Source organism: Oncorhynchus mykiss, chromosome 6, assembly GCF_057628025.1.
Source record: "Oncorhynchus mykiss isolate SJ-2025 chromosome 6, ASM5762802v1, whole genome shotgun sequence".
NCBI lineage: Eukaryota > Metazoa > Chordata > Actinopteri > Salmoniformes > Salmonidae > Oncorhynchus > Oncorhynchus mykiss.
The window spans coordinates 55,058,073-55,083,711 of NC_143027.1; the positions used below are offsets into that span (position 1 = coordinate 55,058,073).

At 41.7% G+C, this 25,639-nt stretch overlaps 1 long non-coding RNA gene across 5 annotated transcripts in view; it reads right to left on the minus strand.

Moving 5' to 3' along the window:
• LOC118964910 (uncharacterized) overlaps window positions 1-25,639 on the minus strand; it is a 450,019-nt gene that overhangs the window by 422,059 nt on the left and 2,321 nt on the right. The window contains exon 3 of one of the 5 annotated variants that reach the window (XR_016496758.1): window positions 23,672-23,800. The exons of 3 other annotated variants lie outside the window; for them this stretch is intronic. This is a non-coding gene — a long non-coding RNA (uncharacterized LOC118964910). Of the gene's footprint in view, window positions 1-23,671; window positions 23,801-24,258; window positions 24,387-25,639 lie in introns of those variants that run through there. One more of the 5 variants, XR_016496759.1, reaches the window with a different exon arrangement.

A 25,639-nucleotide genomic window follows, 5' to 3' on the forward strand; every position in this document is an offset into this window, starting at 1 on the left:
GATTAAAAATCTCAGCCATGTACTTTTTGTCAGTAACAATCACATCATCAACATTAAGGGACATGGGCAGCTGTGAGGAGGAGGGTTTATTCTCCAGGTCTTTAACTGTTTTCCAGAACTTCTTTGGGTTAGATCCACAGAGAGAGACCTACTCCTTAAAGTAACTAACTTTTGCCTTCCGAATAGCCTGAGCCCACTTATTTCTCCTTTGCCTGAACGAGAGCCAGTCAGCCTGAGTATGCGTGTGCCAAGCCTTTTGCCAAATGGAATTCTTGAGATGGAGTAACTCTGCCAAATCACGGTCGAAATATGAGCTGAACCTGTTTTTAATTCTCCTTTTCTTTACGTGTTTGTTAACAATACAACTGAAAATATAAAAAAGGAAGGTGCAAGTGTTTTATACACAGGGAATCAAGCTGATTCCAAACCAATTTACAGAGGCCAGGTCATGAAGGAAGGCTTGCTCATTAAAGTTTTTTTTAGCAACCGCATCTATGACAAATCAGGACAGTAGTAGAAGTCAGATTATTCATTCAACCTTTTAATCTGTTCTTTATTATGGTGATTTTGTTTATTAAAGTGCACCTGCTACTACTCTTAAACCTTTATTTACTTACATTACTCCCTTTTTGTTTTTGAAGGCCCTACTTGTTTAGATGGCATCTAACTTTACTGTTGAAGTATATACACCTGAGTTGCCTGACCCATTCACAGGATTGGTTAACTCTTGAGGTTCCTAGGGTCTCCACCGAGCTAGGTAAGTCTGCTTTTAGTTTTAAGGCACTGTATTGCTAGAACAAAATTCAAAATACATTTTATCTTGATTTTCTGGTGCCGTTCGGGCATATTTAAAGTATTGATTGGGGAATTATTTGTGGAGGAATTTAACTGTTTTTCTGGGTGATTTGTGATGTTTTATTTGTGCTTCCCATGACTGTATTTTTGTATTTTAATGTGTATATGTTTGGGTATAATGTATGTTGAGTATATACAGGGTACATTTGTAAAAGAGACCTAGGTCTCCATATAATTACAATTTAAATAAAGGTAAAAAAATATATAATATAATAGTTCCTTAACCTGAGGAAACATAGAAAGAAAAGCTCCACCCAAAATGCATCATACGAGCTAGATTTGTGTGGGTTTTTCTTCAACCCATCCCCCTTTCAGGAACATATCCAGCCCACGTTTGAATCTGACTGCAGTGAGCTGGCCCTCAATGACATGGTCAATCTGTATAACAGCACTTTGAGTAATATCCTGAACATCGTTGCCCCTGATACAACATGTGAAGTAACATTCCAAAGCTTGTCTCCTTGGACCACTGATGAACAGCGCAGAATGAAGACTCATGGCCGTAAGTTTGAGAGACATTTGGATGAAGGATGGCATCACTATCCACCTGCTGGCCTATATAGACCACCAGGCACGCTACTCTGCTTAAGGCTTGGGACAATACTGCCCCCTTTGGATGAATTGCCTGCCCACAGTAAACTGAAAAAAAATCTGTCCAAAATTGCTAATATATGTATATAATAATTATTATTGAATAGAAAACACTCTAAAGCTTCTAAAACCATTTGAATTATGTCTGTAAGTACAGTGCCTTGCGAAAGTATTCGGCCCCCTTGAACTTTGCGACCTTTTGCCACATTTCAGGCTTCAAACATAAAGATATAAAACTGTATTTTTTTGTGAAGAATCAACAACAAGTGGGACACAATCATGAAGTGGAACGACATTTATTGGATATTTCAAACTTTTTTAACAAATCAAAAACGGAAAAATTGTCCGTGCAAAATTATTCAGCCCCCTTAAGTTAATACTTTGTAGCGCCACCTTTTGCTGCGATTACAGCTGTAAGTCGCTTGGGGTGTGTCTCTATCAGTTTTGCACATCGAGAGACTGACATTTTTTCCCATTCCTCCTTGCAAAACAGCTCGAGCTCAGTGAGGTTGGATGGAGAGCATTTGAACAGCAGTTTTCAGTTCTTTCCACAGATTCTCGATTGGATTCAGGTCTGTACTTTGACTTGGCCATTCTAACACCTGGATATGTTTATTTTTGAACCATTCCATTGTAGATTTTGCTTTATGTTTTGGATCATTGTCTTGTTGGAAGACAAATCTCCGTCCCAGTCTCAGGTCTTTTGCAGACCCCATCAGGTTTTCTTCCAGAATAGTCCTGTATTTGGCTCCATCCATCTTCCCATCAATTTTAACCATCTTCCCTGTCCCTGCTGAAGAAAAGCAGGCCCAAACCATGATGCTGCCACCACCATGTTTGACAGTGGGGATGGTGTGTTCAGCTGTGTTGCTTTTACGCCAAACATAACGTTTTGCATTGTTGCCAAAAAGTTCAATTTTGGTTTCATCTGACCAGAGCACCTTCTTCCACATGTTTGGTGTGTCTCCCAGGTGGCTTGTGGCAAACTTTAAACGACACTTTTTATGGATATCTTTAAGAAATGGCTTTCTTCTTGCCACTCTTCCATAAAGGCCAGATTTGTGCAATATACGACTGATTGTTGTCCTATGGACAGAGTCTCCCACCTCAGCTGTAGATCTCTGCAGTTCATCCAGAGTGATCATGGGCCTCTTGGCTGCATCTCTGATCAGTCTTCTCCTTGTATGAGCTGAAAGTTTAGAGGGACGGCCAGGTCTTGGTAGATTTGCAGTGGTCTGATACTCCTTCCATTTCAATATTATCGCTTGCACAGTGCTCCTTGGGATGTTTAAAGCTTGGGAAATCTTTTTGTATCCAAATCCGGCTTTAAACTTCTTCACAACAGTATCTCGGACCTGCCTGGTGTGTTCCTTGTTCTTCATGATGCTCTCTGCGCTTTTAACGGACCTCTGAGACTATCACAGTGCAGGTGCATTTATACGGAGACTTGATTACACACAGGTGGATTGTATTTATCATCATTAGTCATTTAGGTCAACATTGGATCATTCAGAGATCCTCACTGAACTTCTGGAGAGAGTTTGCTGCACTGAAAGTAAAGGGGCTGAATAATTTTGCACGCCCAATTTTTCAGTTTTTGATTTGTTAAAAAAGTTTGAAATATCCAATAAATGTCGTTCCACTTCATGATTGTGTCCCACTTGTTGTTGATTCTTCACAAAAAAATACAGTTTTATATCTTTATGTTTGAAGCCTGAAATATGGCAAAAGGTCGCAAAGTTCAAGGGGGCCGAATACTTTCGCAAGGCACTGTATGTAGAACATGTATATTTAGTAAAAGTTTATGATGTGTATTGCTGTTAGCTCCGCCAGATAACGCCAGATATCTATAATTTCTCCGGACATTTTTTAGCATTTTCTGAACATGGCGTCAATGTAAACAGAGATTTATGGATATAAATTGCATATTATTGAAAAAAACATAAATGTACTGTGTAACATGTCCTATTACTGTCATCTGATGAAGATTTTCAAAAGGTTAGTGAATTGTTTTTATTTTAATCCTGCGTTTGTGATTGCATCTTTTGTTCGACAAAATGGCTACATATCGTCTGTGTCTTTGTGGTGGTTTGACATACATATGTGCTATGTTTTCGGCGTAAAACATTTTAGAAATCTGACTCGCTGTGTAGATGAACAAGGTGTTTATCTTTCATTTGGGCTATTGGACTTGTTAATGTGTGGAGGTTAAATATTTCTAAGGATATTTTTGCATTCTGTGCGCCACTGTTTCAGTTGAGCGGGGGGGTGTGGTACCCCTAGGGGAACCTGTACCGTTTTAAGCATGATTAAGCATATACTCTGCATTTAGCCCCAGAACCCTGTTTTCTACCATCAAGCACCTTTTCAACCCTGCAAAAGTACGCTCTCCTGCAGCCTCATCTGAGCAGTGCAATCGATTCTCAGATATTTTCAAGAAAAAAAGACACCATCAAGATGAACATCATGGCCTTTAGGAAGGCTGCAACCCACCTCATGAGCCCACAACCCAGAAATCCCATCCTCCGCGGTCAACCATTTCTAAAAATTAAGGCCACCACTTACTCCCTTGATCCTATCCCTAATCAAAACCTGCCCAACTCGCCTGCTTATGTTTGTCACCACCCTGATCAACAAGTCCCTGCTAACCGGAGAGGTACCATCGATCTTCAAAACAGCTGAAGTCACCCCCTTACCAAAGAAACCCGACCTCGACCAGGGCATCCTATCCAACGACAGGCCCATCTCCAACCTCCCCTTCCTATCAAAAGTACTAGAGAAAGTGGTTGCAAACCAGCTTCAAATGCATCTTTCATCAAATATGTTATACAAGGTTTTCTAGTCTGGTTTCTGGCCCTTGCACAGCACCGAAAAAGCTCTGGTTAAAGTTACCAAATACCTACTGATGGCTGCTGATTCTGGATCTCCTAGCATCCTCCACCTCTTGGATCTCAGTGCTGCTTTTGACATCGTAGACCACAACATCTTCCTGCGGTGTCTCAGAAAGCACACTGCTGTCTCTTGGAATAGCCCTGAACTGGTTCTCATGCTACCCCTCCAATACATCACTATTGGAGAGTCCAGATCAGAGGATTCTTCCGTCACATGCGACATCCGTCAAGGGTCAGTGCTGAGCCTATCCTGTTTTTAATTTACAGGTTCCCTCTCGACCACATCCTCAGAAATTATAATATTAAACATCCACTGCTACGCTGATGATACCTAGGTTTACATTAACACCAAACTGGACACCATCTCTGTCTTAGCAAAACTCAGCAGCTGCCTAGAGGACATCCGGGCATTGATGAAAGAGAACTTGATGAAAGAGACCTAGGCTATGCTTATTGGGCCACCCAAGCAGGTCACCAGGTGCTGGAAACATCTGCCCAGGACATCCTCTCTGTCATCTACAACCTATAAAGTGTGATCCTTCATTGTCCTTTGATGCCCTCAGAAAACTAAAATGGATCAAACATACTTTTTCCATTTTAAAAACATTGCCCAAGTCATACCATCACTCTCACAGCCAGATGGAGAGAAACTCATCCATGCCTTCATCTTCTCTCGGACCAACTACGGCAATGCGCTGTTTGGCGGCCTCCCAGCCAAATCACTACAGAGGCTCCAACTAGTCCAGAACAGTGCTGTCAGGGTACTGCCCAGGACCAAGAAGTCAGACCTAGGGCTGTTACTGTGACCGTATTACCACCACAACGGCAGTCACGAGTCATGACTGCAGTCAAATTCCATGTGACCGTTTAGTCACGGTAGTTAAGCTTCTCCAAGCTCTGATGCTGCTTATGGTCATTAGTAGCCTACCAAACTTGTTAACTGTCTGGTACTCAGCACTCTATTGTCCCTATAATCACTCTTACATCAATGCAAATGTATTCGAAAATCTAATCAAACACTTCATGAGAGCCCATGAGCTCACTTTGCACAATATTTCTATAGGCTATGCAATTCCGGGAGAAAACAGAGTGATGGCCTCTATTATAAAGACGAGGATCCCATCAGATTTCTATAGGCTAGGTCTACTATATTTATTTCTCAACTTTCCTAGTATTAAGGACATTGTTTCTCTTTACAACAGGAGTATAGCCTACCTGGCTGGCAGGAAATTGAACCACGGGAAAAGCATCCTCCATTTGCTATTTGAGTGCATAGATTACATGTTTCGAGACAGGTGCATGATAATGGTCCATTCTAAATCAAAACATATTTCACATATATATTATTAGGTATACAGTCATGGCCAAAGGTTTTGAGAATGACACAAATATTAATTAATAATATTAAAGTCTGCTGCCTCAGTTTGTATGATGGCAATTTGCATATGCTCCAGAATGTTATGAAGAGTGATCAGATGATGTCACACCCTGACCATAGTTTGCTTTATATGTTTCTATGTTTTGTTTGGTCAGGGTGTGATCTGAGTGGGCATTCTATGTTGTGTGTCTAGTTTGTCTGTTTCTGTGTTTGGCCTGATATGGTTCTCAATCAGAGGCAGGTGTTAGTCATTGTCTCTGATTGGGAACCATATTTAGGTAGCCTGTTTGGTATTGGGGTTTGTGGGTGATTGTTCCTGTCTCTGTGTTTGTACTAGATAGGGCTGTTTTGGTTTTTCACATTTCTTGGTTTTGTTAGTCTATTCATGTGTAGTTTCTTTATTAAAGAACCATGAATAATAACCACGCTGCGTTTTGGTCCGCCTCTCCTTCGACACAAGAAAACCGTTACAGATTAATTGCAATTAATTGCAAAGTCCCTCTTTCACATGCAAATGAACTGAATCCCCCAAAAACATTTCTAACACATTTCAGCCCTGCCACAAAAGGACCAGTTGACATAATGTCAGTGATTCTCTCGTTAACACAGGTGTGAGTGTTGACGAGGACAAGGCTGGAGAGCACTCTGTCACGCTGACTGAATTTGAATAACAGACTGGAAGCTTCAAAAGGATGGTGGTGCTTGGAATCATTGTTCTTCCTCTGTCAGCCATGGTTACCTGCAAGGAAACATGTACCGTCATCATTGATTTGCACAAAAAGGGCTTCACATGCAAGGATATTGCTGGCAGTATGATTGCACCTAGATCAACCATTTATCTGATCATCAAGAACTTCAAGGAGAGTGGTTCAATTGTTGTGGGCGCCCAAGAAAGTCCAGTAAGCACCAGGACCGTCTCCTAAAGTTGATTCAGCTGCGGGATCGGGGCACCACCAGTACAGAGTTAGCTCGGGTAGGTGTATCTTAGCTCGGGTAGGTGTATCTGCACACACAGTGAGGGGAAGACTTTTGGAGGATGGTCTGGTGTCAAGAAGGGCAGAAAAGAAGCCACTTCTCTCCAGGAAAAACATCAGGGACAGACTGATATTCTGCAAAAGGAACTGGGATTGGACTGCTGAGGACTGGGGTAAAGTCATTTTCTTTGATAAATCCCCTTTCTGATTGTTTGGGCATCTGAAAAAAAAGCTTGTCAAGGTGAGCGCTACCATCAGTCCTGTGTCATGCCAACAATAAAGCACCCTGAGACCATTCATGTGTGGGGTTGCTTCTCAGCCAAGGGAGTGGGCTCACTCACAATTTTGCCTAAGAACACAGCCATGAATAAAGAATGGTACCAACACATCCTCCGAGAGCAACTTCTCTCAACCATCCAGGGACAGTTTGGTGACGAACAATGCCTTTTCCAGCATGATGGAGCACCTTGCCATAAGGAAAAATGTATGACTTAGTGGCTCGGGGAACAAAAAAAATGATATTTTGGGTCCATGGCCAGGAAACTCCCCAGATGTTAATCCCATTGAGAACTTGTGGTCAATCCTCAAGAGGCGGGTGGACAAACAAAAACCCACAAATTCTGACAAACTCCAAGCATTGATTATGCAAGAATGGGCTGCCATCAGTCAGGATGTGGCCCAGAAGTTAATTGACAGCATGCCAGGGCGGATTGCAGAGGTCTTGAAAAAGAAGGGTCAACACTGCAAATTTTGACTCTTTGCATCAACTTCATGTAATTGTCAATAAAAGCCTTTGATACTTATGAAATGCTTGTAATTATACTTCAGTATTTGATAGTAACATCTGACAAAAATATCTAAAGACACTGAAGCAGCAAACGTTGTGGAAATTAATATTTGTATCATTCTCAAAACATTTGGCCACGGCTGTATGTAAAGCATGAGGTTGTAAGTAACAAGAATTTTCACAGGACATAGAAATGTCTGATATGGGCAGAAAGTTTAAATTCTTGTTAATCTAACTGCACTCTCCAATTTACAGTAGCTATTAGAGTGAAAGAATACCATGCTATTGTTTGAGGAGAGTGCACAGTTATGACTTGATGTATTAATAAACCAATTAGGCACATTTGGGCAGACTTGATACAACATTTTGAACAGAAATGCAATTGTTCATCGAGTCAGTCTAAAACCTTGCAGATACACTGCTGCCATCTAGTGGCAAAAAACTAAAATGTGCCTAAGCTGGAATAATACATTGTGGCCTTTCTTGCATTTCAAAATGAAAAAAATGTATACATTTTTTAAGTTAAATATTTATATTACTGTATTTTGAATTTCGCGCTCTGCAATTTCATCGGCTGTTGGCCTGGTGGGATGCTACCATCCCACCTGCCCATAAGAAGATAAACTCCTTGGCCTGAATTCCAAGCATCACATCAGGAGGAGACCTGGCACCATTCCTACGGTGAAGCACAGTGGGGCAGCATCATGTTGTCTGGATGTTTTCAGCGGCAGGGACTGGGAAACTAGTCAGGATTGAGGGAAAGATTAACGGAGCAAAGTACAGAGAGATCCTTGATGAAAACCTGCTCCAGAGCGCTCAGGGCCTCAAACTGGGTCAAAAGTTCATCTTCCAACTTGACAATGACCCTAAGCACACTGCCAAAACTACGCAGGAGAGGGCTTTGGGACAAGTGTCTGAATCTCATTGAGTAGCCCAGCCAGCTGTATCACAATTCCAGTGGGTCAGAAGTTTACATACACTATGTTGACTGTGCCTTTAAACAGCTTGGAAAATTCCAGATAATGATGTCATGGCTTTAGAAGCTTCAGATAGGCAAATTGACATCATTTGAGACAATTGGAGGTGTGGCTGTGGATGTATGTCAAGGCCTACCTTCAAATGCATTGCCTCTTTGCTTGACATCATGGGAAAATCAAAACAAATCAGCTAAGAATTGTAGACCTCCACAAGTCTGGTTCATCCTTGGGAGCAATTTCCAAACGGCTGAAGGTACCACGTTCATCTGTACAAACAATAGTAAGCAAGTATAAACACCATGGGACAACGCAGCCGTCATACCTCTCAGGAAGGAGACACTTTCTGTCTCCTAGAGATGATCGTACTTTGGTGCGAAAAGTGCAAATCGATCTCAGAACAGCAAAGGAATATGTTGTGAATATGCTGGAGGAAACCAGTACAACAGTATCCACAGTAAACGAGTCCTATTTCGACATTAGCAAGGAAGAAGACACTGCTTCAAAGCTGCCATAAAAAAAGACAGACTACGGGGGATGAAAATGGCGCCGTAGAGAGAACACGGTGTTTCAGCGAGCTCTCGTGGCATTCGTAAATTAATATTTTTACATTAATCTCCTAGCTTGAAAAAGTGGTAGAATTGGCTAAATAAGTTCCATATAATGAGTCTTGACGGCTTTTTTGCAAAAATCTCCGACAACATGCCCAACAGAACTACTAAGAAGTCGACCAAAACCACCACCCCTGTGGATGTGCATGAGGAGCTAGCTAACGTTAGCGAGGCTAGCACCATTGCGGATACAGGCACAATGGACCTGGTGATTCAAAAGATGACTGATAACATTACTAAAGTGATCGATGCTAAGATAAGAACGGTCTTGGAAGCAATAGCAGGCCATTCAGCTGAACTACAGAGGGTTGTGGAACGTGTTGTTGAGGCGGAAGGAAGAATTGATGCAGTGGAAACTTCAACTACATCTATGGACGCTAAGATAAAAGCACTTGAGAAACAGGCACGCGAAATGGCGGAGCACATTGACGACTTGGATAATCGAGGACGCAGATGCAATATTCGTGTTGTGGGACTCCCGGAAAATTCTGAAGGGACACGTTCAGTAAAATTCTTTGAGGAATGTATCCCTGGCTACCTACAAATGGACACTAAGGCTGGCCGTGTGAAGCTGGACAGAGCCCATCGCTCTCAAGCACCGATACCCGGTCCCAATCAGCGCCCACGGCCGGTGGTTATAAAGTTCCACAACTTCACCGACAAGCAGCGCGTCATGGATGCGGCTAGAAACATCAGCTCTGATGGTAGTCAACATAAAAGTCCTAAGGTCTCATTCTTCATTGATTATTCCACTGCGGTTGTACGAAGACGCAAAGCGTTTGATGAGGCAAAGGCTCGACTCAGGAGAATGAAGATGGACTACGCACTGTTGTACCCGGCCACATTGAAGATTATGGTCAACGGATCACCTAAAAAGCTCTACACACCTGAAGAGGCTGCTGCGTTTATTGACTCTCTCGGGTAAATAACTTTTAAGCTGCACCTCAGCAGCATTGGATAACTTTGTTTATTTTTGGTTGAATCTGATCATGAAACAGTGACGTGAGTCCTCACGTACTCCGGCTCAGTAATATTCGTATCTTTATTATTTTTCTTGCTAAAGTAATAGCCACTATAGCTCAGGCTGAGATATGTGTGAATCCATATTGGTGCCCAGGCTTGGTTTTAGGTGGAAGAGCCTCAATATTCTCCTATTGATTTTCTTTTCCATACATATAAAGGATGAGGCTATGGAGCGGCGATGCAGACTTAAGAGTCTACATTGGAGAGTTAAAATCCCCTGCATGTTAGCTAGTGGGAAAACCCCCTTTTGGATCTTTACATGTTTAATTTTTGGGTTTAGTATAGTTCGAGTTCAGGGTTCATATCGTTTGTTTATGCTCGGTGAGATAGAGGAGAGTTCAACACATGGAAAAAGGTACCACCCCACTTTTACAGTGGGATCCAGCCTGGATATTGAATGGTCAAGATACAATGGCAGGTAACGGACTGCGTGTATGTACATGGAACATTAAAGGGAGCCATAACCCCATTAAGAGGAACAAGGTACTATCTTTTTTGAAAAAAGAAAATATTGATATTGCCCTGTTGCAAGAAACTCATTTGGATGACAAGGAGCACCTGAAATTACAACAAGGGGGGTTTGGTCAAGTGTTTTTCTCATCATTTACATCCAGAAGTAGAGGGGTAGCAATTCTGGTGAAAAAGAACTTACCACTTAACCTGTCTACGATATTGGTTCCCAATTGGGAATTGTTCATCTAGCCAGCAAGTCAGATTTCTAAAATGTTTTACGGCGAAAACATAGCACATATATATGTAAAACCACCACCAGACACAGCTCATTTGAATAGCCAAAACATGCAATCAACAAACGCAGGATTAAAAAATAAAATCGCTCACTAACCTTTTGAAAATCTTCATCAGATGACAGTAATATGACATGTTACACAGTACATATTTTTTTTTTCAATAATATGCCATTTATATCCATAAATGTCCATTTACAGTGAGTTCACGTTCAGAAATTACTCAAAAATGCCCGCAGGAAATCTAGGTAGCGCGGCAAGATAACGTAAATAGACATCATAAACTTTGACTAAATATACATGTTCTACATATAGTTAGAAAGATACACTGCTTCTTTATGCAACCGCTTTGTTAGATTTATTTTTAACGTTACAGAAATCGCACAGTATTCAATATGCTGAGACAGCGCTCAGTTCCAAGCTACATTTCTACGTAATGTTGGAGTCAACAGAAACACAGATTTAAGCATAAATATTCCCTTACCTTCGATGGTCTTCGTTCAGAATGTTCTGGAAGGCTTCATACTTACCCAATACATCGTTTGGTTTCAAGTCTTGCGTCTTTGTATTAGCTACTGCTAATAACATCAGCTGAAATGCACCCAAAACGTCCTCTGGTCCGGAAAAGTTGCGCATCAAAACTTCAAAATTACATATTATATGTCGACTAAACAGGTCAAACTAAGTGCAGAAGCAAGCTTTATGATGTTTTAGACACGCAAAACAAACTTCAATTCAATCGGCCATCGTCTGCCCTTCTCTTGAGTGCTGGAACAAAGGAATGGCTGGGACCAATTTGACGTCAAAGTTGCTCCAACTTTCATGGCCACAAAAACTAGTTTGGAAGAATGCCTGCCCTGTGAGTTCTGCTATACTTACAGACATAATTCCAACGGTTTTAGAATCTTTAGAGTGTTTTCTATCCAATAATAATTTATTATTATTTGCATATATTAGCAATTTTTGACAGATTTTTTTTTCAGTTTACTAGGGGTACCCAATCTCTCCAAAGGGGGCATATGTCTGCCATATCCTTAACAGGTTTTAAGGTCTGGAATTGTGTGAAAGATAAATTTGGTCGCTTTGTTATAATTAATGGTACTTTACAAGGGCAGAACATTTCTATAATGAATATTTACTTCCCCCCTTCTCACCCCCCTGATTTCCTCACTAAGGTTTTTCTAGACTTTTCAGAATTAAACTCGGACACTGCAGTGGTTGGAGGAGATTTGAACTGCTTGTTGAACCCCCTTATTGATAGGTTCCCCAGCGGTATAGCTTCACTCTCTCCTCAAGCTAAGTCACTTAAAGCTATTTGTGATGATCTGGGGTATGCGGATGTCTGGAGAGCTTTTCATCCCTCCAACTGAGAGTTCACTTTTTTCTCTGCACCTCATGGATGTCCGACTAGAATATAATATTTTTTTGTGCCCAGGACGTCTCTGCAGTCTGTTCTATCCGCTAGGATAGGAAGCATAGTCATATCTGATCATGCTGAGGTGATCCTGGACATAAAACTCAAGTTCAATCGGTCAAGACATTGGAGGTTGAACACAACCATTCTTAAAGACCATACATTCACATCATATTTCATTACAAAGTTTAAAGCATTTTTCTCTATTAACTCTCAATCAACAGATAACCCCTCGCTCCTTTGGGAGACCTGTAAAGCGTATGCCAGGGGTCTGATTATGTCATACACAGCTACTAAGAGACGGAAAAAGCGTGAAAACAAAAAATGTTAGAGGGTGAATTAGGAACTAAAGAGAAGGACTACATTAAAACGCCCACTCCTGCCCCATTAAAGGAAATATCAGTCATTAGATCAACATTAGACTCTCTCCTAACACAGGACGCTGAAAAGAAAACGAGATTTGTCAGGCAAAAGCTATATGAACATGGCGATAAGCCAGGAAAGTACTTGGCATACCTAGCTAAAAAGAGAGCTGACTCTCAGTCAATTGCTACTATTTCTGACTCTGATTGTAATCATTTATATGAAAATAAATTGATAAGTGACTAATTTAAGAAATTTTATACAAATCTTTATGCCTCAGAACTGCCAAATGATGCACCCAAATTAATGGAGAACTTCTTTTGTAAGATTGAGCTCCCTACTATCTCCGAAGAGCAGCGGTCCCTCCTTAATGCCCCTATTACCAAGGAAGAGACAATGTTCGTAATTAAGAATCTGCAAAATGGTAAGGCCCCAGGACCAGACGGGTTTTGTAGTGAGTTCTATAAAGAGTTCAATGGCCTGATCCTTGAGCCATTGCTTGATATGTTTAATCACTCATTTTCAAATGACCAACTCCCTCAAACGCTGAGAGAAGCCAACATTTTACTTATTCTCAAAAAGGGAAAATGTCCAGAGTCTTGTTCCTCATACAGACCAATTTCCCTTCTGAATGTGGATAGAAAATTGCTTTCTAAAATTCTAGCCACAAGATTAGAGGACTCACTGCCACTAATTGTGAAAGGAGACCAAACTGGCTTCATTAAGGGCCGTAAGTCATGCAACAATGTCAGGCGGCTTCTTAATGTAATTCAAGCTTACCAACAAAGTGCTGTGGATGGTCTTGTGCTCTCCCTAGATGCTGAGAAAGCCTTTGATCGTGTGGAGTGGTCTTACCTATTATTTGCTCTAAATAAATTTGGTCTGGGCGACAACTTTATAAAATGGGTGAAAGTTTTATATGATGATCCTCAGGCTGCTGTCCTTACTAATGGGCTAAGGTCAAATAGCTTCTCTATACACAGAGGTACCAGACAGGGCTGTCCTTTATCCCCCCTCCTCTTTGCACTCGTTATGGAACCACTGGCCGAGGCCATCAGGGTAACGCCTGCTATACAGGGGCTGCTCATTGGTGATGTTCACCATAAAATAAGCTTGTATGCTGATGATGTCCTGATATTCATCTCTAGTCCCGAGACTTCAATTACAGCTCTTATTAATATTATTGAATTATTCAGCGAATTCTCAGGCTACAAGATTAACCTAACTAAGTCAGAGGCTATGCCACTTGGTAGCCTGCACTCTGTACCTAATACTTCTCAGTATTATACTTCCCCCCTTCCCATTTAAATGGTCTCCCTCAGGTTTCATGTATCTGGGTATATTTGTAACTCCTAAATTCCAGCAAATGTACAAAGCCAATTTTGTTCCCTTGTTTGATACAATAAGACAGGATCTGGAGCGCTGGAACTCTCTCCCAATTTCTTGGTTGGGTAGAATATCCCTCTTGAAAATGAACATTTTACCTAGACTACTTTACCCAATCCAAATGATCCCAGTATTACTCTCCAAAAAGTTAATAAAGGATGTAAATGGATGGCTAAGTTCCTTTTATATGGAGTAAACGCAAACCAAGACTTAAGATGGCAATATTGCAGCTGCCAAGTTCTATGGGCGGCTTGGACCTGCCCAATATCAGGTTCTATCAATGGTGTTCCCACCTTTGTTATATTTCTGACTGGATCACAAATGATGACTCCTCTATTTGGTTAGACATTGAGACTTCTCTTTCAAAATACCCCTTACAGGATCTTTTATTTTTCAGAAGTTTCAAGTCTGTAGAAGATCACTGCAATAATCCCGTTACACTTAACACACTCAAAGTATGGAGGTCAGTTCAACGCTTCCTGGGAAGGTCCAAACTAACCTCTGCTCTTACCCCAATTCTTAACAATCCAGATTTCAGTCCAGGATTGCTGGATGCCGGCTTTAACTTTTGGCTTAAGGGCATACGCAGGCTAAATGACTTATTTGTTGATAAGATTTTGTTGTCATTTGAGCAGATGGTCGAGAAATATCGACTCCCAAAGCAGGACTTTTTCCGCTTCCTACAAGTAAGACATTATATCCTGAAGAGCACCACCTTAATTGGTAACCCTGATGTGTCTGTCATTGAAATAATGCTTTTTTTCCCACAAAGGAAAATGTCTGTAAGTCTGTTTTATGATACTTTAAGGTCCCTTTCTGCTGTCAACACACAGAGGGTGAAACAAGTGTGGGAGAAAGAATTGTCTGTTACTATTGACGAAGAGATGTGGGAGGACATTTGGAGATATGCAAAAACAATATCTATATGTAATCGTACTAGAGCAATCCAATTAAGAATAATACACAGATTGCATATATCCCCAAAGCGCAGACATGCTTTTAGCCCCACTTCCTCTTCCCCTCAGTGTCTTAAATGCAAAACTGATACAGGCACCCTAACACATTGTTTATGGTCATGTACCAAAATACAAAGATACTGGTCTGGTGTTCTGAAAGAAATTGAAAAGATCCTAGGGGTTGATCTAGAATTGGACCCAGTTTCTCCCTAGTAGGCATGTTACTTCTGTGGGTAAAAGGAGGCTTTACAACATCCTTACCTTCGCAGCGAGGAAAAACATCCTTTTACAGTGGATTAGTGATAAGGTTCCTTCTATTAAAGATTGGCATAAGATGCTATTTGAATTGGTGCCTCTGGAATATCTGACATGTACATTGCATTCTAAAACAGACCAGTTCTACAAATTATGGGAACCTTATCTAAATTACCTAGAACCTGAGGTATCAGCTATTATGCTGCAAGGATTCTCATAGAATGGTGGGGATCTATGTATTTCAGAACTACACTGTACGTTCCATGTGTGGAACCTAACCTCTTGGTTTAAACTGAGCTTTTTTGTTTCATTTCTGTTTCTAAGTTTGTTTAAAATGTATGTATTAAAATAAAATAAAATATTAATAAACTTTTTTTTAAAAGACAGACTACAGTTTGCAACTGGACAAAGATTGTACATTTTGGAGAAATGTCCTCTGGTCTGATGAAACAGAAAATATAACTGTTTGCAAGCCGAAGAACACCATCCCAAACGTTCAAGCACGGGGGTGGCAGCATCATGTTGTGGGTGTGCTTTGCTACAGGAGGGACTGGTGCACTTCACAAAATAGATGGCTTCATGAGGAATAAAAATGTCTTGATGTTGCTTCAATATATTCACAACATTAGTCAGGAAGTTAAAGCTTGGTCGCAAATGGTTCTTCCAAATGGACAATGACCCCCAAGCATACTTCCAAAGTTGTGGCAAAATGGCTTAAGGACAACAAAGTCAAGGCATTGGAATGGCAATCACAAAGCCCTGACTTCAATCCTATAGAACATTTATGGGCAGATCTGAAAAAGCATGAGTGAGCATGGAGGCCTACAAACCTGATTCAGTTACACCAGCTCTGTCAGGAGGAATGGGCCTGTGGGAAGCTTGTGGAAGACTGCCCAAAACATTTGACCCAAGTTAAACAATTTAAAGGCAATGCTACCAAATACTAATTGAGTGTATGTAAACTTCTGACCCACTGGGAATGTGATGAAAGAAATAAAAGCTGAAATAAATCATTTTCTTTACTATTATTTGGACATTTCACATTCTTAAAATAAAGTGGTGATCCTAACTGACCTAAGACAGGGATTTACTTAAATGTCAGGAATTGTGAAAAACTGAGTTGAAATGTGTTTGGCAAAGGTGTATGTAAACTTCCGACTTCAACTGTATATATGGGTCATAGAACAATCTCTGCTCTGTAGATTTCCCTGCAACGAGACAGATTCACTATATTATGTATTCTGGTATTGCCCTATGTAGCTTGTTTCCGGTCACAGGTTCAGGAATGGTTCAAATAGCAGTGTTGAGCAATTTGAAAAGCCATAGTGAGTCAATAAATAATATATCAATCATTGGAGGAACAGTGGATACTATACGGTTAGAAAGATTCAAGTTGTATGTAAAACATTACTGCAAAATTGAAAAACATATGGCACATGGAAACCAAATGAGGGTGGTCTATGGTGATAGGTTGATTGAGGTGAAAGGTGGTAAGAGGTCAGATTAATAGCTTATGTTCGTTAATTTATAATTGATATGTGATTACTGTATGCAAAATGTGTACGTAAAATACACTGCTCAAAAAAATAAAGGCAACACTTAAACAACACAATGTAACTCCAAGTCAATCACACTTCTGTGAAATCAAATTGTCCACTTAGGAAGCAACACTGATTGACAATAAATTTCACATGCTGTTGTGCAAATGGAATAGACAACAGGTGGAAATTATAGGCAATTAGCAAGACACCCTCAAAAAGGAGTGGATCTGCAGGTGGGGACCACAGACCACTTCTCAGTTCCTATGCTTCCTGGCTGATGTTTTGGTCACTTTTGAATGCTGGCGGTGCTTTCACTCTAGTGGTAAATTAAGACGGAGTCTACAACCCACACAAGTGGCTCAGGTAGTGCAGCTCATCCAGGATGGCACATCAATGCGAGCTGTGGCAAGATGGTTTGCTGTGTCTGTCAGCGTAGTGTCCAGAGCATGGAGGTGCTACCAGGAGACAGGCCAGTACATCAGGAGACGTGGAGGAGGCCGTAGGAGGGCAACAACCCAGCAGCAGGACCGCTGCCTCCGCCTTTGTGCAAGGAGGAGCACTGCCAGAGCCCTGCAAAATGACCTCCAGCAGGCCACAAATGTACATGTGTCTGCTCAAACGGTCAGAAACAGACTCCATGAGGGTGGTATGAGGGCCTGACGTCCAACGGTTGGGGTTGTGCTTACAGCCCAACACCGTGCAGGACGTTTGGCATTTGCCAGAGAACACCAAGATTGGCAAATTCGCCACTGGTGCCCTGTGCTCTTCACAGATGAAAGCAGGTTCACACTGAGCACGTGACAGGCGTGACAGAGTCTGGAGACGCCGTGGAGAACGTTCTACTGCCTGCAACATCCTCCAGCATCACCGGTTTGCCGGTGGGTTAGTCATGGTGTGGGGTGGCATTCCTTTGGGGGCCGTACAGCCCTCCATGTGCTCGCCAGAGGTAGCCTGGCTGCTATTAGGTACCGAGATGAGATCCTCAGACCCCTTGTGAGACCATATGCTGGTGCGGTTGGCCCTGGGTTCCTCCTAATGCAAGACAATGCTAGACCTCATGTGGCTGGAGTGTGTCAGCAGTTCCTGCAAGAGGAAGGCATTGATGCTATGGACTGGCCCGCCCGTTCCCCAGACCTGAATCCAATTGAGCACATCTGGGACATCATGTCTCGCTCCAGCCACCAACGCCACGTTGCACCACAGACTGCCCAGGAGTTGGCGGATGCTTTAGTCCAGGTCTGTGAGGAGATCCCTCAGGAGACCATCCGCCTCCTCATCAGGAGCATGCACAGGCATTGTAGGGAGGTCATACAGGCACGTGGAGGCCACACACACTACTGAGCCTCATTTTGACTTGTTTTAAGGACATTACATCAAAGTTGGATCAGCCTGTAGTGTGGTTTTCCACTTATTTTTGAATGTGACTCCAAATCCAGACCTCCATGGGTTGATAAATTTGATTTCCATTGATATTTTTTGTGTGATTATGTTGTCAGCACATTCAACTATGTAATGAAAAAAGTATTCAATAAGAATATTTCATTCATTCAGATCTAGGATGTGTTATTTTAGTGTTCCCTTTATTTTTTTGAGCAGTGTATATCAACTCAGCAAAAAAGAAACGTCCCTTTTTCAGGACCCTGTCTATCAAAGGTAATTAGTAAAAAATCATAACTTCACAGATCTTGATTGTAAAGTGTTTAAACACTGTTTCCCATGCTTGTTCAATGAACAATTTTTGGATTTGTTTGTATGCATGTTGAACGAGTGGATTACTGAATCAAGCGCGCAGACTAGCAGACATTTATGGGATATAAAGAAGGACGTTATCGAACAAAATTACCATTTGTTGTGCAGCTGAGACCCTTGGAATTTCAATCAGACGAAGCTCTTCAAAGGTGAGTGATTTATTTTATCGCAATTAGGGATTTTGTGACGCCCGTGCTGGTTTGGAAAATAATTTTGGTGTGGGGCGCTGTCCTCAGATAATCGCATGGTATGCTTTCGCCGTAAAGCCTTTTTGAAATCTGCCAACGCGGTTGGATTAACAAGAGGATAAGCTTTTAAACAATGTAGGACACTTGTATTTTTATGAATGTTTAATATTACGATTGTTGTATTTTGAATTTCGTGCTCTGCAATTTCTTCCGGATGTTGTCATGGAGGTGCCCAAAGAGGTTTTAAGACACAAACAGCTTACAGACGGTAGGCAAATAAGGTCACTGTTATGAAAACTTAGCACATTAAAGAGACCTTTCTACTGACTCTGAAAAACACCAAAAGAAAAATGCCCAGGGTCCCTGCTCATCTGCGTGAATGTGCCTTAGGCATGCTGCAGGGAGGCATGAGGACTGCAGATGTGGCCAGGGCAATAAATTGCATTCTCTGTACTTTGAGACGCCTAAGACAGCGCTACAGGGAGACAGGATGGACAGCTGATCATCCTCGCAGTGGCAGACCAGGTGTAACAACACCTGCACAGGATCGGTACATCTGAACATCACTCCTGCGGGACAGGTACAGGATGACAACAACAACTAGCTAGTTAGTGTATTACAGCCAAGTGTGTGTGTGTGTGTGTGTGTGTGTGTGTGTGTGTGTGTGTGTGGTATGGGAGAGAGCGAGAAGTGGGGGATGTGTAGCCCATTAACATTTGCAGTAACTTATGAGACCTGTGCGTGCGTGCGTGTGTGTGTGTGTTCACGCATGCATTTTAATGAGTTCAGGTTATGTGTGAGTATTGAACGTTTGTTAATATTACTTGAAAATGTATAGTGCATGTATATAACGAGGAACACCAGGAATGCACAATCCCTCCATCAGTGCTCAGACTATCCGCAATAGGCTGAGAGAGGCTGGACTGAGGGTTTGTAGACTTGTTGTAAGGCAGGTCCTCACCAGACATCACCGGCAACAACAGGCACAAAGTGCTCTTCACTGACTAGTCGCGTTTTTGTCGGGTAATGGTCAGATTCGTGTTTATCGTCGAAGGAATGAGCATTACACCGAGGCCTGTACTCTGGAGCTGATCGATTTTTGAGGTGGAGTGTCCGTCATGGTCTGGAGCGGTGTGTCACCGAGTCATCAGACTGCGGTTGTTGTCATTGCAGGCAATCTCAACTCTGTGCGTTACAAGGAAGACATCCTACTCCCTCATAGGGTACCCTTCCTGCAGGCTCATCCTGACATGAACCTCCAGCAATTCCACCAGCCATATTGCTCGTTCTGTGCGTGATTTCCTGCAAGACAGGAATGTCAGTGTTCTGCCATGGCCAGCGAAGAGCCCAGATCTCAATCCCATTGAGCACATCTGGGACCTGTTGGATCGGAGGGTGAAGGCTAGGGCAATTCCCCCCCAGAAATGTCCAGTAAATTTCAGGTGCCTTGGTGGAAGAGTGGGGTAACATCTCACAGCAAGAATTGGCAAATCTGGTGTAGTCCACGAGGAGGAGATGCACTGCAGTACTTAATGCAGCTGGTGGCCACACCAGATACTGACTGTTACTTTGATTTTGACTCACCCTTTGTTCAGGGACACATTTTTCAATATCTGTTAGTCACATGTCTGTGGAACTTGTTCAGTGTATATCTCAGTTGTTGAATCTTGTTATTTTCATGTAAATATTTACACATGTTAAGTTTGCTGAAAATAAATGCTGCTAACAGTGAAAGGACGTTTCATTTTTGCTGAATTTATATGAAGCAGAAAAGCTGTAAAAACCTTTTTTTTTAAATAAGTGTCCTCCGAAGAGAGGGGTTAGGTTAATAAAAAAATAAACAGTGCATGGCTTTTTTCCCCTACCTTTTTAATTCCTAGTCGCACACCTCATGTAGCCTAGCCCATAGGCCTATTTGATTTGCTAAGATTTGTATCCAAGTGGCCAAATAGATTGTTAAAATTAAGCACATGAACTGCTTTACAACGGGTGTAGATTATATCTGGCATACAGTTTCAATTTTGGGGAAGATCATTTTCACCATAAAAATGCACCTTTATAATAAATAATTACATGCCTAATTGCATTTGCACTTACTTTTGAGAATGGTGTTTCCCGTTAATTGATTGTATTTTGGAACATTTGTGCTTATAGCCTTCTGCCGCGTGCACTTATGTGAAGAAATAGCCTAATAGTTTACAAAACATTTAAGCTAAACAGACTGATCTGTTATGTCAGCCTCATTGCTTAAAACATATTTTTAATGCTTTGGTTGTATTCATTTGGGATTTATCGCATCCCACAACTGTCCCAGACTAGGTTTGTAATATGTATTTCTCTCACAACATAGAATAGGTAAACTTGTGTACTATGTGGGATAGTAGATTTACATATGCAGCCTATGTAAATCTTTTATCACCGATAGTACAAAAGTTGATAGGCTAGTGCTTTTGCTGTTCATTTGGCTTACTTATCTTGTTGGCTGACAAAGTAAATGTGGACAGTTCTTCCAATATCTTCAATATGCACCTTGGAATTGGATAAGGACACTCGTGTCTGTCTTCACTTGTAGTCTGTGAGAAAGACCTGATCACATGACAGGTCTGGCATTGGCAAATCAGAATTAAGCGATCTCAGAGAGCCAAGTGAGTGAGAGGCGCTGCTGAGCACGCAGCTGGGAGGCGGGAATTATAATTATTATATTTAGCCCAAGGGCACAACGGACACTGGCCGCAAAAGGCATGGATTTTTTTCGGGGGCATTACAGCCACACTAGGGGCATCCCGCCGGGAAATTTGAAGCATCATCAAGTGCTTGTTAAATTGTGAACAAGAGACTGAGGAAGTGTGTACAGCCTGTGCAAAAATACCAAACGGAGCACATGCCTTTCAAGTGACTTTTTTCAAATCAACATTAGTCGCATCATGCAGCCTTAAAACGTTAAAAAAATCGAATCATATAACCCAACGTTTGTATTGCATCCAAATTTGCATAAATAACTCTACATTAAGCATATTTGAGGACCTGTTTATTTGTTAACCTCAACATAGAATAGCTGCATGTGCTCACTCCCTCAAATCATTTGGAGAAATATCCGTTCAATTGTATTCTTCATTCCATAAAATAATGCCATGGAATTCTAAGCAAATCTTGTCTACTAAATTAACTCGTGTAGCCCACAGCCATATGGCATAGCCAGATCAGGGCCTAATATAAGGACAATTCAGAGTATGCCATTCTGTTCTTCTGAAATAAACCACATTTTCTTCATATCATGTTTCTTCAGACCTCCTCTTTCATCTTAAAGAGGACACCAGCTCCTCTTTAATTTAAAATGAATCATGGATTTACTGTGATGGTGTAGGCTATATTTCAGGCTATATTTCAATGATTTATTAGACTTTTAAAATGTACAGTAGATATTCCAAAGGTCTGCATCAGTGGCTTCAGAAGCCAGGTTATGCTAAATGTGTTTATGTTTATGTTATTTTCATACGTGAGTTCCTGATATCTCTAACGGTCGCCCCAGCGTGAGTTTTTTATGCACTTGATGTCAGAATGAGCAGTTGGGCAGTTAATAGGTTGTTTCAACTTTCAACATTTTTTAACAAGTTTTTGTTTTCTAACAACAGTTTGAATTGAAGTGTGTTCCGACCCCTCATTAGTTCACATAAAATTAGGCCATTTCACTTTTGCGGACAATTTATTTTTTAAGCATTACTGACCGGGACCAACTTCCCCAAGCATTGTGTTTGCAATTGTGTCTGCAAATCAAGTATGCAGAAATATGCACATCTCTAGTTAAAACAGGACCTGCACACACGTGTTCACATTTTCCATCTGGTGCCTGCATCACATTCATTGTTGTTTTCATTACTATTTAAAAATTTTTAAATTTAAACCGGACGACACTGGGCCAATTGTGGGCCACCCTATGGGACTCCCAATCACGGCCGGATGTGATATAGCCTGTATAATAATACTACATGATAATAACTTTGGTAATGTGTGCGTTTATATCAAAGTGCCTTGTTATGTTATAATAGTTTCTGTAAGTCGCGTTGTCGTTTCTACTGTAGCTCACTGTATATATGGAGTACAATATATTTGTGTGTATTCCTTATAACCGGGGACACGTGAGGTAACGTTACTGATTTCATATAACCTTTAGGGTGTTATATTCAATCGTGCTCATATAGCTAGCTACATTTCTATTAGCTCTGTAAACCAATGCTAACTGCGTCAGAAGTATTAGCTTGTATTTTCATTTGGCCTATTTAGCATAGCTCTGTTCTGCCTGCCCTTGTGGCGCTCAACAGTTACTGTTTCTTACTGTTATAACTCATTTGTGATTTTGTCAATTCAATACATTATTTTTATGGCAGTGTTATTATGTTACTTCTTTGTAATTTTGTTTTATTGCTATATCCTGATATTGTTTTCTAATTACTAATAATTCCTCTTTACTCTTTACTTTCAGAAACCACAAAGAAGATTGAGGCCAGCTTTTGTATGCTAACATACACTCCTTAACAGTTTTACTGGATGAAAACACAGCAAGAAAACACCAGGGCCAATATGTAATAGTCGTCTATTTTATTAAAGTATGGGTGATGGTTGAACAATAACATCAAAAACTTGTTTTATTAGAGGAAAAAAATAACCCATATTTCATATTCATGCAGTGATTGAACAACAACTGCAATCCCACCCCCCACCTCTAAAGGCATGGTATCATGGCAGGTCACCTGTCAAGTCACCTATCAGGACAGTCAGTCAGTAATTGCTGCAGATGTGCTCAATAGTGCTTGAGCATATGATACTCCTCAAAACATGGTGAAACACATAGAGGTGTGTCACAAGCCAAACACATGTACTTTGTCAACTTCCTCTGCTTCCTTCTTTTGGTGCCAGACAGGCAGACTTTGCAGTGCTTCCATGTACAACTACCTTGAGTAGCAGTTTGAGGGACTTTGCAGGGGAAATGATGTGCAGTGACGCGTCGGGGATTGTCTGCAGCAGGACGGCCCAAAGTGGATGGGCGCAGAGGGGTGTGGTGCTCCTCCAGCAGCTCTCTCATGAGGTTTTCTCTGTAATTTTGGTAGGTAATTACTTTCCCTATGGGGAGAGGGAGTGAGGAGGATGAGGGAAGGGAGAGGATGATGAGGCAGTGGGTAGGTGGGTGAGATATTTCAACTATAATTGCATAATGTAACTCTATGTGAACTGTATGTCCAATTACAATAATTGTAATCAGTAATCATCTCACCTCTTAGTTGGCAGTGAACTATGTGGCCATTGAGGGCAGTAGTCAAATCAAATCACATTTATTTATATAGCCCTTCGTACATCAGCTGATATCTCAAAGTGCTGTACAGAAACCCAGCCTAAAACCCCAAATAGCAAGCAATGCAGGTGTAGAAGCACGGTGGCTAGGAAAAACTCCCTAGAAAGGCCAAAACCTAGGAAGAAACCTAGAGAGGAACCAGGCTATGTGGGGTGGCCAGTCCTCTTCTGGCTGTGCCGGGTGGAGATTATAACAGAACATGGCCAAGATGTTCAAATGTTCATAAATGACCAGCATGGTCGAATAATAATAAGGCAGAACATTTGAAACTGGAGCAGCAGCACGGTCAGGTGGACTGGGGACAGCAAGGAGTCATCATGTCAGGTATTCCTGGGGCATGGTCCTAGGGCTCAGGTCCTCCGAGAGAGAGAAAGAAAGAGAGACTTAGAGAGAGCATATGTGGGATGGCCAGTCCTCTTCTGGCTGTGCCGGGTGGAGATTATAACAGAACATGGCCAAGATGTTCAAATGTTCATAAATGACCAGCATGGTCGAATAATAATAAGGCAGAACAGTTTAAACTGGAGCAGTGTAGTAGTAGAGTAGAGTAGTGTCGATCAGATGGAAAAACATTTTCTTATACCACTTGGTAGTTTTCCGAGGGCATTCCACACAGCTGTTTATCATGTCTGCCTTATCCACTGCCCCCCATTTTGAGGTTATAGTCGAGCACACAGTCTGGTTTGATCTTTCTCTCTCTTGTCAGGTGGTCCACCTTCCCTGTGGCCGACATGGTTGCTGTGGAGAGGACATGGACATCTCGTTTGTCATGCAACTTTACTGCCAGCTGTTGACCATTCTCCTTAAACTTCACCTCCCCTCTCTGCATCTTCCTGCATCCGATTTCCAGGCATTACCTTCCTGTTCGACCTGACTGTCACACAGGCCCCCTGTGCTGTTGGAGAGCAGATGCTTGAAGAGTGTTGGACTGCTGTACCAATTGTCTACATACAAAGTGTGTCCCTTGCCGAGATGAGGAGCCAGCATGGTCATCACTGTGGACCCGGACATCCCAAGCCCCTCATAATGTTGGATGTCAGTGTAAACTATAATGTCCTGGACAAATTGACGGAACGCCAGCCTACCCTTCCATAACATCAGGGACTCATCAATGCATAGGTCCTTGTATGGCACAAAGACCAGATCTAATGATATTGTCAGGCTGATGAGAACATTTCTTATTTTGTGTAATGGGTCATTTAGGTTGGCAGTAGCATTGTTGACAAAGTGCAGGCAACGCAGCAGAACTAGGAAGCAGTCTTGGGGAAAGAGGGTGGCAAAGAAGGGAGTTGCAAACATAGGATCTGTGCTCTAGTATTCTCTTAGGGAGTTCTTCTTTACTATTCCCATGAGAAGGACTGTAAGGTCTACTTTCGCTAATTGCAGTTGTCACCCATTTTTCAAGTAACCCCCTCACTCCTGGCTCTCTCTTCTCCTGTAGCTCCAAGGCATAACAATTGGTCTCCCACCAGCTCCTCTTTCAGAAACGGCTTGAAGCACTCTGCCTCAGAGGGAAATGGCAAGAAGCTTTGCACTCCAGATTTGCTCATCAAAGCAAACAGCAAGGCCAGGAGGGGTGAAATGGCTGGTGGTCTTCCAACTACCACAGA